The following is a 13,016-nucleotide window of genomic DNA, read 5'->3' as shown; positions in this document are numbered from 1 at the left end:
TTCTGGGCGGAGCTTCCTTCTTCTGTTCATCGCCCCTTGTGCTAGAAATTCGTTAGTATATTCATTATTGGTTTTAACTTACATTCAGGAGTGTGTGTTTGTGTGTTTATGTGCATCGGTTTGTAGGGATCGAAGCATAAACTAGGGTTTCGATTGTAGATTACTTGGCTTCAGCATACCACTGAAAGATCATGAATGATTAGGGTGTTGTATTAATGAAGATGGTATTAAATTGGTTATGATGATAACAATTATCAAAGAATCAGAAGTTAACTAGGATGTCTAAAACATGGGCTAGGGTTCAAACATGGGTAGAATTAATGAGCATGATGATACGACAGAAAACGATGAATTTGATTATGTGATTGTGATCATATAACAGTGAACAAGAGTTCTATAGTTTAGAGATGCTTGTGCTAACTGAATGATGAATTTGAATGATAAATGCTACTGATGGTCATGCAATGAATTCGTGATAAATGCTAACAAATGCTAACGATGGTAATGGAGAGATGGTAAGGAAGTTATAACTGATTGATCGATAATTTTGGTATTGAGTAACTAATCGCACACCTTCAAATCGCACACCTCGGACTGTGCTTTACGAATATACCGGGTTTAGTGAGTAAATCATGCCAATCGCACACTTTGGGTCTAGTCGCACAAGCCACTGAATCGCACAATAGAATGGGCCGGAGTGTACAACCCAAGCGAGTCGCACAAGTTTCACTCGTGGGCTCTTAACTAGATTGGGCCGTCCAGTCTTTTTGGGCTGGAGCGCACTGAATCACACACTGGTAGTGGAGCCGCACACTCCGCTTTTGGGCCAACAGCATTTGGGCCACATGTTATGGGTGCGGCTTAGGTAAATTAATGGATCACACAAGGTTAAGAGTAGAGTATGGGATTGTTAAGTGATGGATTGTAATGTGTGCTTGCATGATGAGTTGTGTGTGATCCAAAATGTGTACTGTATGAGTTATGTGATGAATATCATATCTTATAATTTGTTGAAAACGTGAACTGTAGCACACCTGAACCTAATTGTTATTGGTAACCGTATTAGGGCTTGGTTGACCAACTGTAAACAAAGTAATACAACATACCAAGCAAACCTAAGGTGAGTTCACTTCTCTTGAGCATGCGTCCCGGTGGGTAGGACAATCAAACGGGTATTCTTGAGGGAATAAGTCTTTTCTGGGTAAAAACTGGGATGTTTGGATAATACACTCATTTCCTATCACCTTAAGTCCCATCTTCTACCGAATAGTTACCTAAGAGGTAACGGGGTATTAGTTGATTGCGCTATTAGGCTTGGCAACCTCACACCGTACCTGAAGGACGGGCGTGAACTAATGACCTTAATCATGGCCAACGCTTTGATAGGGGCATTGGGGACGGGCAAACAATCTGACGCCATCTTGTACGGAATCGAGTTATTATCAACATTGTTATTAAACTAGACTAAACACTTGGTAACTAAACGTTTTCACAAAACTGTGAACTCGCTAGCTTTTTGCAGATACACTTGTTGCATGCTCGCAGGTCGATAGATTCTTTGGACAAGGAACTTGCTGTCTAGGATTGCTGGAGTAATCATGGGTCGAGCCTTTTGGAAACATATGACAAAACATTTAGTTTTCTTATATTTGGTTTTGAAACGTTGAACGATGATTTATCTTATGCTTCCGCTAAACATGTTAAACTTAAGTTATGTTTGAGAATATTTAGCTTAATAAATGGGAATTTTATTTAATATCTTGTTGTTGGTTCAATGTGATTGGTGGCTGGATCCTGGTACGTCACACGCCTAGCGGGGTTTCCGCATGTGATATTTTGGGGGTGTGACAGTTTGGTATCAGAGCCACTGGTTATAGTGAACTAGGTTTTAAAACGTTTTTATAAAACCAGACTATAACCGAACAGCTCAGAAATCGACCATGACACTCAGCTCCAGATTGCAAGGTTCGTCTCTTGTTTACTTATTGCACAACATAACTAGTGTACACTTATGTATGACAATGTATGTGACTGCACACTTAGCACTACAATATGAAATCATGTGTAATTTGTCTATGCTATGTGGCAGATAGTGTGACGTTCCCCCTAGACTTTCGTGACCTATGTTTTGTGATGTCTTTTGTCTTGTTACTCTAAAGTGAGGAACATTTTAACACGAGTTAAGAGGAGCTGAGATAAACATGCAAATCGCATTGTCATTATGGGTGCACACATAATGATAAAGTGGGGTGCATGTGAGTCCCACTAAGGCTTAGCGAGCGTGAAAGGGGTTTTGTTCCGTCGTTGGGCGTAATCTGTAGAAGTCATAGCGGTGGACGTGGTGGAGGCCGCGGCGGTGGACGTGGCAACATAGTTATGTCCCAGGCTGAATTAACCGACTTGATCAATACTCGTGTGGCTAAAGCCCTAGCGGCTCAGTAGGCTGGTACGATATGTGCCAAACACTCTTTATCCCTGTGTTGCGTACTCGACTCTTACTCGTGTGTTGTATTTTCCTTCCTTCTTAGGTCAACATGCGAACCAGAACCAGAATAACCCACCTGCTTGCGCTTTTAAGACATTCATGGATTTTAAGCCACAGACATTCAGTGGGACTACTCTGCTGGTTTGAGAAAGCCGAATCAGTGTTTGCTATGTGTAACTGCCCTGTTGAGGATAGGGTGAAGTATGCTTCAGGCACTCTTGAGAATGGTGCCTTGACTTGGTGGAATTCCCAAGTCCAAATGCTGGGTATTGAAATGGCGAACGTAACTTTTTGGGACGATTTCAAGGAACTGATGCGAGAAGAGTACTACCCTCGAGATGAGATTCAAAAGCTGGAAAATGAGTACTACAACCTGAAGATGGCAGGATCTAAGATCGAGTCGTACACGAAGCGATCTCATGAACTTGCTAATATGTGTCCTAACTTATCACGACCACCACATCGTAGAAGTGAGTTGTACATCAATGGTCTAGCACCACAGGTCAGGGGTTTAGTCACTGTAACGAATCTTGACAACTTGCCTCGAATCATCCGCTTAGCCCACAAGATCACAGACCAGGAGGTGGAGCGTGGCTCGCTACCACCACGTATTTCTGCTACTGCCACTACTGCTACAGCTACTACCCCCGCTACTGACAACAAACACAAATGGAATGATGCGGATAAAGTAACCAACTCAAACCAGTCACAGAAGAAGCCAGACAACAGTAACAATCGCAGTTTTAGCCAGTCATCCTTCGTTAATCAGAATCGGAGCAACAACTCGAATCAGGGCTCTTACGCGGGGAAACAACCAAAGTGTAGCAAGTGCAACTACCATCATCGTGGGCCGTGCACTCGAATCTGTCACAGGTGAACCAAGGTGGGCCATATGGCAAGGGAATGCAGGGCCCCATTTCCAAAACAGCAGCCGCAGCAACCTCCACAGCAACAGCAACCGCAATAGGAAAGGCAACAGCCTCAACAGAACCAGGGTAATTGTAAGGGATGTTTCCAGTGTGGAGACGAGGGTCACTTTAGGAGGGATTGCCCTCAACTGAATCAGAATGTTAGGAATAATAAAAACAACACTAGAAACAATAGCAATGGCAATAACGCTGGAAATGGTGCGCGTGGAAGGGTGTTTACCATCGGTGCTGGGGAAGCTAGGAATGATGGCAACGTTGTGACTGGTACGTTTTCTGTAAACGATCTTTTTGCTTATGTTTTATTCGACTCTGGTGCCGATTGGAGTTATGTGACCTTAGAGTTCAGTCGTCGGTTAGGGTTGACTCTAACACCCCTTGTAAGTAAGTGCGTAGTAGAATTGGCTGATGGCAAGTCAATTGAAGCCTCACACATTCATTTTGGGTGTAAACTCGAATATGGGTCAAGTGTTTGAAATTGACCTACTTCCTGTCACTCTTGGAAGCTTTGATGTAGTTGTTGGTATGGATTAGTTGTCTAAGCACCAAGCGGAAATCTTTGTAAGGAGGAAATCGTGCGTATTCCCCTCCCTACTTGAGAATCTCTATCGGTCCAAGGTCACCAAAGCGGTGCAATGGTTAACCTTATCTCAGCCATGAAAGCCCAGAAGTGTCTACGACAGGGCTATCCTGCTATTTTAGCACTTGTTACTAACACTCAGCCTGAAGAGAGGAAAATCGAAGACCTACCTGTTGTTCGTGAGTTTTCCGACATATTTCCTAAAAAACTTCCTGGTTTACCTCCCCACCGTCAGGTGGAATTTCAGATTGACCTTACACCAGGAGCAGCCCCGATTGCTCGTGCTCCTTATCGTCTTGCACCAGGAGAATTGCAAGAACTATTTAATCAACTTTAAGAACTGTTGGATAGAGGCTTTATCTGACCCAGTTCTTCGCCTTGGGGAGCCCCAGTTTTATTTGTGAAGAAGAAAGACGGGTCCTTTCGTATGTGTATAGATTATCGTGAACTCAACAAGGTGACGGTTAAGAACCGTTATCCTTTCCCACGCATCGACAATCTGTTTGACCAGTTGCAAGGGTCAAGCTTTTACTCAAAAATCAACTTACGATCGGGCTATCATCAGATGAGAGTCCGAGAAGAGGATGTTCCTAAGACGGCTTTTCGAACGCGGTATGGCCGCTACAAATTTATGGTTATGCCATTCGGGTTAGCTAACGCACCAACGGTCTTCATGGACCTCATGAATCGTGTGTGTAAACCGATCTCGATGACTTCGTCATTGTGTTTATCGATGACATCTTGAATTATTCTAAGAGCAAGGAGGACCACGAGCGGTACTTGCGTCTTATCCATGGAGCTCTTGAGAAAGGAGCAACTCTACGTGAAGTTTTCTAAGTGCGACTTCTGGATTCGAGAAGTACACTTCCTTGGCCACATCATCAACGAATTGGGGATACACGTGGATCCTTCTAAGATTGATGCTATCAGAAATTGGGCGGCACCAAAGAATCCCTCAGAGGTGCGACAATTTCAGGGTCTCGCTGGATACTACCGCAGATTTATCAAAGACTTCTCGAGGATCGCTCAAACTCTTACCTCGTTGACACAAAATGTAGGATCGGTTTCGACCTGAATGAGTCGTTCGGAAGAGCTCTCGTACGTTTCAGAGGCGGAAACTAAGAAACGCACTCGAAAAAACAGCTGGAATTACACTTTAAACCTCTTTTCTATTAAAATGACAATGTTTACAGTGAGAGGAAATACCGGCAGCACCTCGGTATCAATTTTTCCTATCGTTACAAATAAATTCGTTTGAGATCTATTTATAGTGGAAGCCTATCCGTTTGAACAAGCTCAAACGGTTAAGCCTTTCAAACGACCAACCTATTCAAACGGTCAACATTGAAATGGTTATGTATGAATGCTCTTCAAACGGCAGCCTCTAATTGGGCCTTCAATCTTTCACCTTTAATTGGACCTTCTATCTTTCATCTCTAATTGGACCATTCAACTTTTGAGATCATTTAAACGGCTAACATATAACTTCCTATTTCATGACATCTCATGTGATGTCACCTAGGTGATGTCACTTGTGATGTCACCTATGTGATGTCACATGTGATGTCATGCTTGATCGGATCCGCACCGAGACCGAGACTTGACATAAGACGAAGACAACAGATGACTGCACCAACAGACTCCCCCTCAGATGTTGACGAGTCTTAAGTATCAAGTCTTCACAATCTTCAGTCTTGATCAGTCCTCTGAGCTTCTGTCTCTCTCTGTCTTCAGACTCCCCCTCTCGCTTTGCTGGTATTTCTTTGTTCTTCAGCAACATCTTCAGGATCGTTGTTTGGCCTTCACATGTTCAAACTTGATGCCTGGCTTTAGCTATGTCCACTGAATCCAAAACCTGGCTACACCTACACATTCTTAACCCAGAAGTAAATTTTCTAATTTTAACAATTTGCATGCACCAACACTAACTCTCTCTCAGATCATTTACATATGATGAACTACTTGTTGATTTAAAAACATATATTGACAATTAAAAGCACTCCCCCTCACAACAATGTCATCATGTTTAGCACTCGGAATTTTGATAATCAGCTTTCCAACATCAGTTTGTCAAAAATCTTTTTGAATTTTCTGAAATTTATGCTAAAACACACTAAAATCTTTTTGAATTTTTCAATGTAAAGAAATGAAATGCAGACAATGAAATATTTACAAACATATTTTTATGAGTTCGTGTAAGAGGATCATATCAGTTTATGAGACATGTCACTAACACCGTTAAGCTGATTTCATTTTCAGTTCGTGTAAGAGGATCATATCAGTTTATGAGATTGTCAGTATATCGGTCCACTGAAATTTTCACACAAAGTTCAAATGATCCGAGATACGATATTAATGTTTTAAGCACTTAAACTTATCCGTGTGTCCCACTACTTGAATATACTCCGGTATCCAGATCCCAATATTCAGTCTTACAGGTGAATATACCACAGATGATATCTATTTAGGAGTTAGATGCGAGGGTCGTGAGAGCTCAGGTCGATACTTCCGTATACGCAGAGAGATGACGGCTTCGACTTTTGGTGTGTCCCCTTTAGAGGATCTTTTAATTTCAACAGCAGCGACTATCAATTTTATTGTTTCATCAGCATGCTGAGGGTGAAGCTATATTTCGAGCTTTTTGCGGAAAGCATTATCCGGGGACTAGGTCAGTACTTCCATACAGCAGAAGTCCCGGGATAATACCCCAGATATCACTGAGCATAAAGACCTAGTATCTCAGAATAAGGGACCTTTCAAACAAGATTTCAGTGGTTACCTATATATCCAAGTTTGTGTTAACCCACAGAACAAGCAAGTTTGAACTTTAGGTTTATATCTCGTCACAGTTTATTAAATGTGTAAAAATCTACTGACACATCCGCAGTAAGATTGATTATTCCAATTCTTTAGCATGTTGTGACAGCCTACTGACTGTACTATCATTTCCTCTTTTCACAACGAAACTCATTTTTGAATTTTATCATGTTTTTGTCTTTTTCAAATTTTCTAATGTTTTTGGATTTTCTGAAATTTTCTACTCCCCCTAAAATGCAAACACATTTCAAAGGAAATTTGAAAACTACTAGACTCTTGACCCACTTGAAAACAAAGAAAGCAACACAGACTGTACAGAAACTTGACAACTGACATCGAATCACATCAAACCTCCATTCACTAGGCATAAACAATCTGAACTCCCCCTTTCAACAAACCATTTTCTCATTTAGATTTCAAAACACTTAAGTTTGTTTTAATCAAAATGATTTTTCCGGAAAATGAGTTTGTTTTTACCACTTTTAAGTTTACCACTTGTGAAGCATGGGGATATGGTTCATCATCTTATTTATCAATCTCATATGAATAGTAAATCAAGTACAACTTAATGTCCCTGATTTACCATTTGCAGTTCAGAAATCTCTGCATCACTTGTAAACATAATCTCTTCAAAGTATAACCAAAAAAAATATCACTTGTAGGTTTTCCTGTAGGAATGAGACATCTACAGAAACCTCTTTACCACTTGTAAAATTAGTCAGAAAGATGCCGATTCCTGCTTCTCAATTACCAACCTGGAAGCTCCGGCGTAGTCCTTCAACCTGTAAAATTCAAACACTATTCAACATCTTTCAAACAAGCTTTTCAAACACTAGAATGATGCCGATTCCTGATCCACGATATAAACTTGGGATCTCCGGCGTAGTCCTTAGACTATCATGGGAAACACACTTCCATCCAAGTCTTCTCAGACTTGATGGATTTCAACTCTTGCGAAGTGGGGTTGTATGTTGCCTTTTTAGTTGCATAAAAATCTTTAACCCCCTTTGCTTTCCCACTTAACATTTTCCCAAATATCTATTTAACATTCCCGTTGAATGTTTTCTCGACATCAAAATCTTTTTTCTCATTGTAAAACTGATTTGAAATCTCAGTTTTTCCAACTTTCTTTTTAACTTCCTCAAACTTCAGTGATGGAAACTCTTCATCATTCACTGAAATTTTCTCCTTAACCTGTGGCTCTTCTGGCTTTGTGGAACCAGATTCATCGCCGACATTCACATCAACCTTCTTAGCAACCCACATTTGGTTGTCTTTTTTTTTCTTTTTGTAAAAATTCTTCTTCGAACACTCACCAACCTCATACGTTGAATTTTCAAAAACCTTAAATTTTTCTGTTGGTGGTTCAACAACAACAACTTTTTCTTTTAGTTTTTGAGAAACTCCCTGTTTTGTTTTTGCATTTGTCGAACAATTCCATGCAATGTGACCAGCTTCATTGCACTTGTAACAGGTTCGAGTCTCTCTTTGATGAAACACTTCAGTTCCATTCTTCTTTCTTTCAGCAAGAAACTCTTGATTTGACTGTCTCCAGAATGGTTTCTTCTGTTCATCTTCCGAGCTTCCACCTGACACAAATTCTGTTTTTGTTTTAGAATTTTTTTCATTTTTATAATTTTCTGGTGGAACAAAGCCTAATCCTTTCTTTTTGTAGCTACGATTTTGGTTAGGTTTCTTTTGAAAACCAGAACCAGAATTGTAACCCTTTTTCTTGTTTAGACGTTGTTGAACTCTTGAAGTGTACTTTTTAGGTTTTTCAGTAAGATTTAAATCTTTATTTCAGAAATATTGATTTCTGTCATTTTGAAAACCTTTTTGATCATGTCAAAACGAACACTTCTTATTGGAAATTCTTTGTCATAGTATAATTTGTCCGAATCATTTAAAGTGTATGCAACTTCAAATGTTTCATCATCCAAATTTGCTTTTGATAACAAAAATTCTATACTGTAAGACCGTTTAACCGATGAATTTTGACTATTGACTGACGAATTTGACCCTCCAGACTCAGATTTGGACTCAGATTCCTCATCAGTATCCAACACCTGATCGACCACCTTTTTAATTAACTCAGACTCATGATCGGTATCGGACGAGGTAAACGTGACATCAATGTTATCTGGTAAAACGTCAGTTGTGTCGGTTTTTAACGTTATATTAACTGCTTTTGCAAGTTGCTCCTCGTTTGGTTTTCTAGGAGAATACCCTTCCCAAATCGGAGGCGGACACTTGTTATAGCTAACAGTCGGTTTCTTACCACAATCTTTCTTCTTCTTTTGCTTCTCATCTTGAAAAGCTTCCATTCCTGCAACAGTTGGGTAAATACGATCAATGAGATAATCAGAACTAGAATAGCTAAGCAATAAACGTCTAATCCTCTCATTTTCGATCTTTTCTGTCTCCAACTCTTGCTTCCATTTAGCACTCTCTTCGATGTAGAAGTTTATCGCCTTTTGCTTTGACATCATGATTGCATTCATCATTGTCAGTGCTTGTTCTCTTTTTGAGTTTGTCTTTTGGAGACCAGTTACTGTTTTGTTCAAGACATCGTACGATTCTTTCACATAATTGAGGTTGAACAGTAACTGCTCCTTCTTCTTCTCATACTCAGCTATAATGTCATCTTTTGCTACACATTCCTTGCAAGCTTCCAAACACTTCTCGCAAGGCTTGACGACTTCAACAACCTTCTCAACCTCGATTGTTTTCACAACTTCAATCACCTTTTCAGCTTCAGTCACCTTTTCTTCGTCTTTCACAACTTCGGTAATCTTCTTAGCACCACTTTCAACATTTTGAACATCACTTTCAGATTCCTTTTGTCGTTCTTTAGCAGCTCTTTTCTCCTTCAATTTCTCCATGCGATCTGCAAAATAGAAATGAAAACTTTCAGGAGAAAGATGAGATTTAGCAACATTTATATGTTTTTCTTCCTCAACATCACTGTTACTATCAACTGGTGACTGATCAAACTGTACAGATTTTTCAGAATCAACATCTGATACACCAGAATCAGACGGTGTTTTATCAAAAACAACTTCTTTTTCTGAAACAATCTCATTTTGAACACTTTCATCTGAACTCCGTAAACTTTCATCTGAACCCTCTGAAATTTCATCAGATGTAACAGACTTTTCATCCTCACTTGCCACATTCACTCCGATAGACTTCATCCATGTAGCAAACAAATCTGGCTCTCTGACAATCTTGGCAATGAATGCTTTGAACTCTCCTTTCTCATCAACAAACATATCCCAACTAAAACCTTCAGGTAGTTTCTCATCATCTTGATCGATTATGCGTGCTGCTTTGCCATCAGATGATATGTAATCACTCCAGCTGAAATCTACCAAACATGCTCTCTTGGGGTCTTCAATCTTCCTACCATGAGCCGCCTGTGGTTCTTGAGATTGACCAACTTGCTGATAGATAGCTTTTCGGTAGTAGTCGTCTTTTCCGAATGGATTCTGAGCACCGCTTGCTTCTCTACCCTTGCACTCCCTTTTGAAATGACCTTTCTCCCTGCATCGAAAACAAGTAACTTTAGATTTATCAAAACCTAAAGTAGATACATGAGCATCAAGAAAGTCATTTCTCCCGGTAATGGTTTTGAACTTTTCAGCACGTCGAAGCACACATGCAAGACACCATTTGATATCCATAAGTTCCATTTCTTCGGCGTCTATCTGATCGTAATCCTCTTTGGTGAGCATAGGATTTCCGATCCGACCAGCAACAAGACCTTCATAGGATAACAATACAGAACCCAGAAGTGCCATGTGATCTTTAGCAGTATCTTCTGAAAAATTTTGACCTTCTGGAAGGTTGAGAGCTATGTTGCATTGAATCACGTATCCATTTCCAGTCTTTGTACCCTGAGACTGAACACTTGTATTTGTCTCTTTAGGATTGACACTAGGAAATGATGAAAACCCACTGCTACTCTTGTTTGAACCCTGATCAGCTTTATCTGATGAATCCCCAACACTGAATGCAGTTTGGATTTTCGGACTTCTCTCAGACTCATTAACTGGAATACTACCCCTGTAATACATCTTTACATCCTGTTGACCACTCGGACTATTCATCCTCGCGATCTTTTGCTGTTCCAGATCCTGACTCTCGATTTTTTCGATAAACTGTGAGATTGTCAGCCCGTCATAAACACCTGTGTTCTTTAATATCATCAAATACGTTCCCCACTCCTTCTGAGGTAACGCATCAGCCAGCTTATCCACCCACTCTTCACGATCTTTATCAACACCCAACATCAACAATGATCGCACTAAGTGACAGTATCTCTCAATTAGCTTCTTTGTATCCTCTCCCGGTAAACTGCTGAACAGATCAAACTCTTTCTTAAGCAACGCTTTCTTGCTCTTTATCATGTTCTCGCTTCCCTCAAATTTAACTTTAAGAGCATCCCATATCGACTTTGCAGTTTTGTCGTGCTGTAGCAGAATGAATATATCTTCTTTGATCGCTTGCTGCAACAGACTGATCATCATCTTCTCGGCTTTGTACATCACCCGTTCCTGATCCGTGAATTCGGGTAACTGTTTGATAACTTGCAATTCTGTTCGAGGCAACACATACTTCTTCAATATACACTCCCATGATCTAAGATGATTTGCCTGAACCCAGTTCTCAAAACGATCTTTCCACCCATAATATTCTTCAATGCTCATCAATCTAGGGGGCTTTTGAGTTGTTCCCGTCTCGTTTTCTAAATTCATAGCTTGAACAACTGCAGCTGGACTAGACGGTGTTGCAAATGCATTGTAGAACTCGGTATCCATGTTTTGGTATTGAAGAATTTCTCAAACAATCTTCCACACGAACTGATTTTCCTCGTAACACAATAATACCTGACAATCGAAACTCTCGTGATCTTGACCTTTGTATGAAATGTTTGACACCAAATGAAGTAAATTGGGCTGTCAACTTGGGCTTTCAACGTGTCGCCAAACAATGAATTTCACTTGGGCTCGAACACTCTATCCGACAACTCTTAAAGCCCAAAGTTCAAATCTGATTAAGCCAATTTTTATGAAACTCTTTGAATGGGCCGTGAACAGAAACTTTTGAATATTTCACGTGACCTGATAACAACTTAACCTGCCAATACTTATCAACTAATTGCTAGAATGTTAACTAATATAATGGCCGACAATAAGAATCTTGGACTGATTAATTTGATATTATTCAAAATCTTATTGGGCCGTAATATCCACTAAGCTATTCAAATTGATTAAATGCATTTTTTAACAGTTTACAATATTCAAACAATAGTTGGTTCAAACGGTGGACTTTCAAACGAGACAGTTTCAAACGATGGTGATCTTTTCAAACGACAGGATACTTTCAAACGGAATGATATGGTTCAAACGACAGATGCTAATTTCAAACGGCAGTGTATACTTTTAAATGACAGAATCTGGTTTCAAACGATAAGTACAAACGGAGGGTGCTTTCAAACGATGGAATCCTGATTCAAACGATTGTTTCAAACGATAGACCTTGTTTCAAACGACAGGAGCTGATTTTTCAAACGGAAGATCTTATGACGTCAGCAATTCTCGAACAATTTCAAACGGACAGGCGATTTTTATCCGTTTTAGTACGAATCTCAGTCTGAAACTTTTAAGGCTTTGTTAGTTGTCAATTCCGAACACAGTCTGAAGTTTTCGGCCACTTTTAACCGTAAAAAGTATCGGTTTTGAACAGAAGGTGTAGAAAATCAGATTTCCAAGCTGAATATGGCAAGAACTCCTCGTCCTGAGCTCTGATACCACTTGTAAGATCGGTTTCGACCTGAATGAGTCGTTCGGAAGAGCACTCGTACGTTTCAGAGGCGGAAACTAAGAAACGCACTCGAAAAAACAGCTGGAATTACACTTTAAACCTCTTTTCTATTAAAATGACAATGCTTACAGTGAGAGGAAATACCGGCAGCACCTCGGTATCAATTTTTCCTATCGTTACAAATGAATTCGTTTGAGATCTATTTATAGTGGAAGCCTATCCGTTTGAACAAGCTCAAACGGTTAAGCCTTTCAAACGACCAACCTATTGAAATGGTTATGTATGAATGCTCTTCAAACGGCAGCCTCTAATTGGGCCTTCAATCTTTCACCTTTAATTGGACCTTCTATCTTTCATCTCTAATTGGACCATTCAACTTTTG

The sequence above is a fragment of the Helianthus annuus genome, chromosome 13, assembly GCF_002127325.2.
Source record: "Helianthus annuus cultivar XRQ/B chromosome 13, HanXRQr2.0-SUNRISE, whole genome shotgun sequence".
Classification (NCBI taxonomy): Eukaryota; Viridiplantae; Streptophyta; class Magnoliopsida; order Asterales; family Asteraceae; genus Helianthus; species Helianthus annuus.
The sequence above is the reverse complement of the archived record's forward strand: the minus strand, read 5'-3'. Positions refer to the sequence as shown.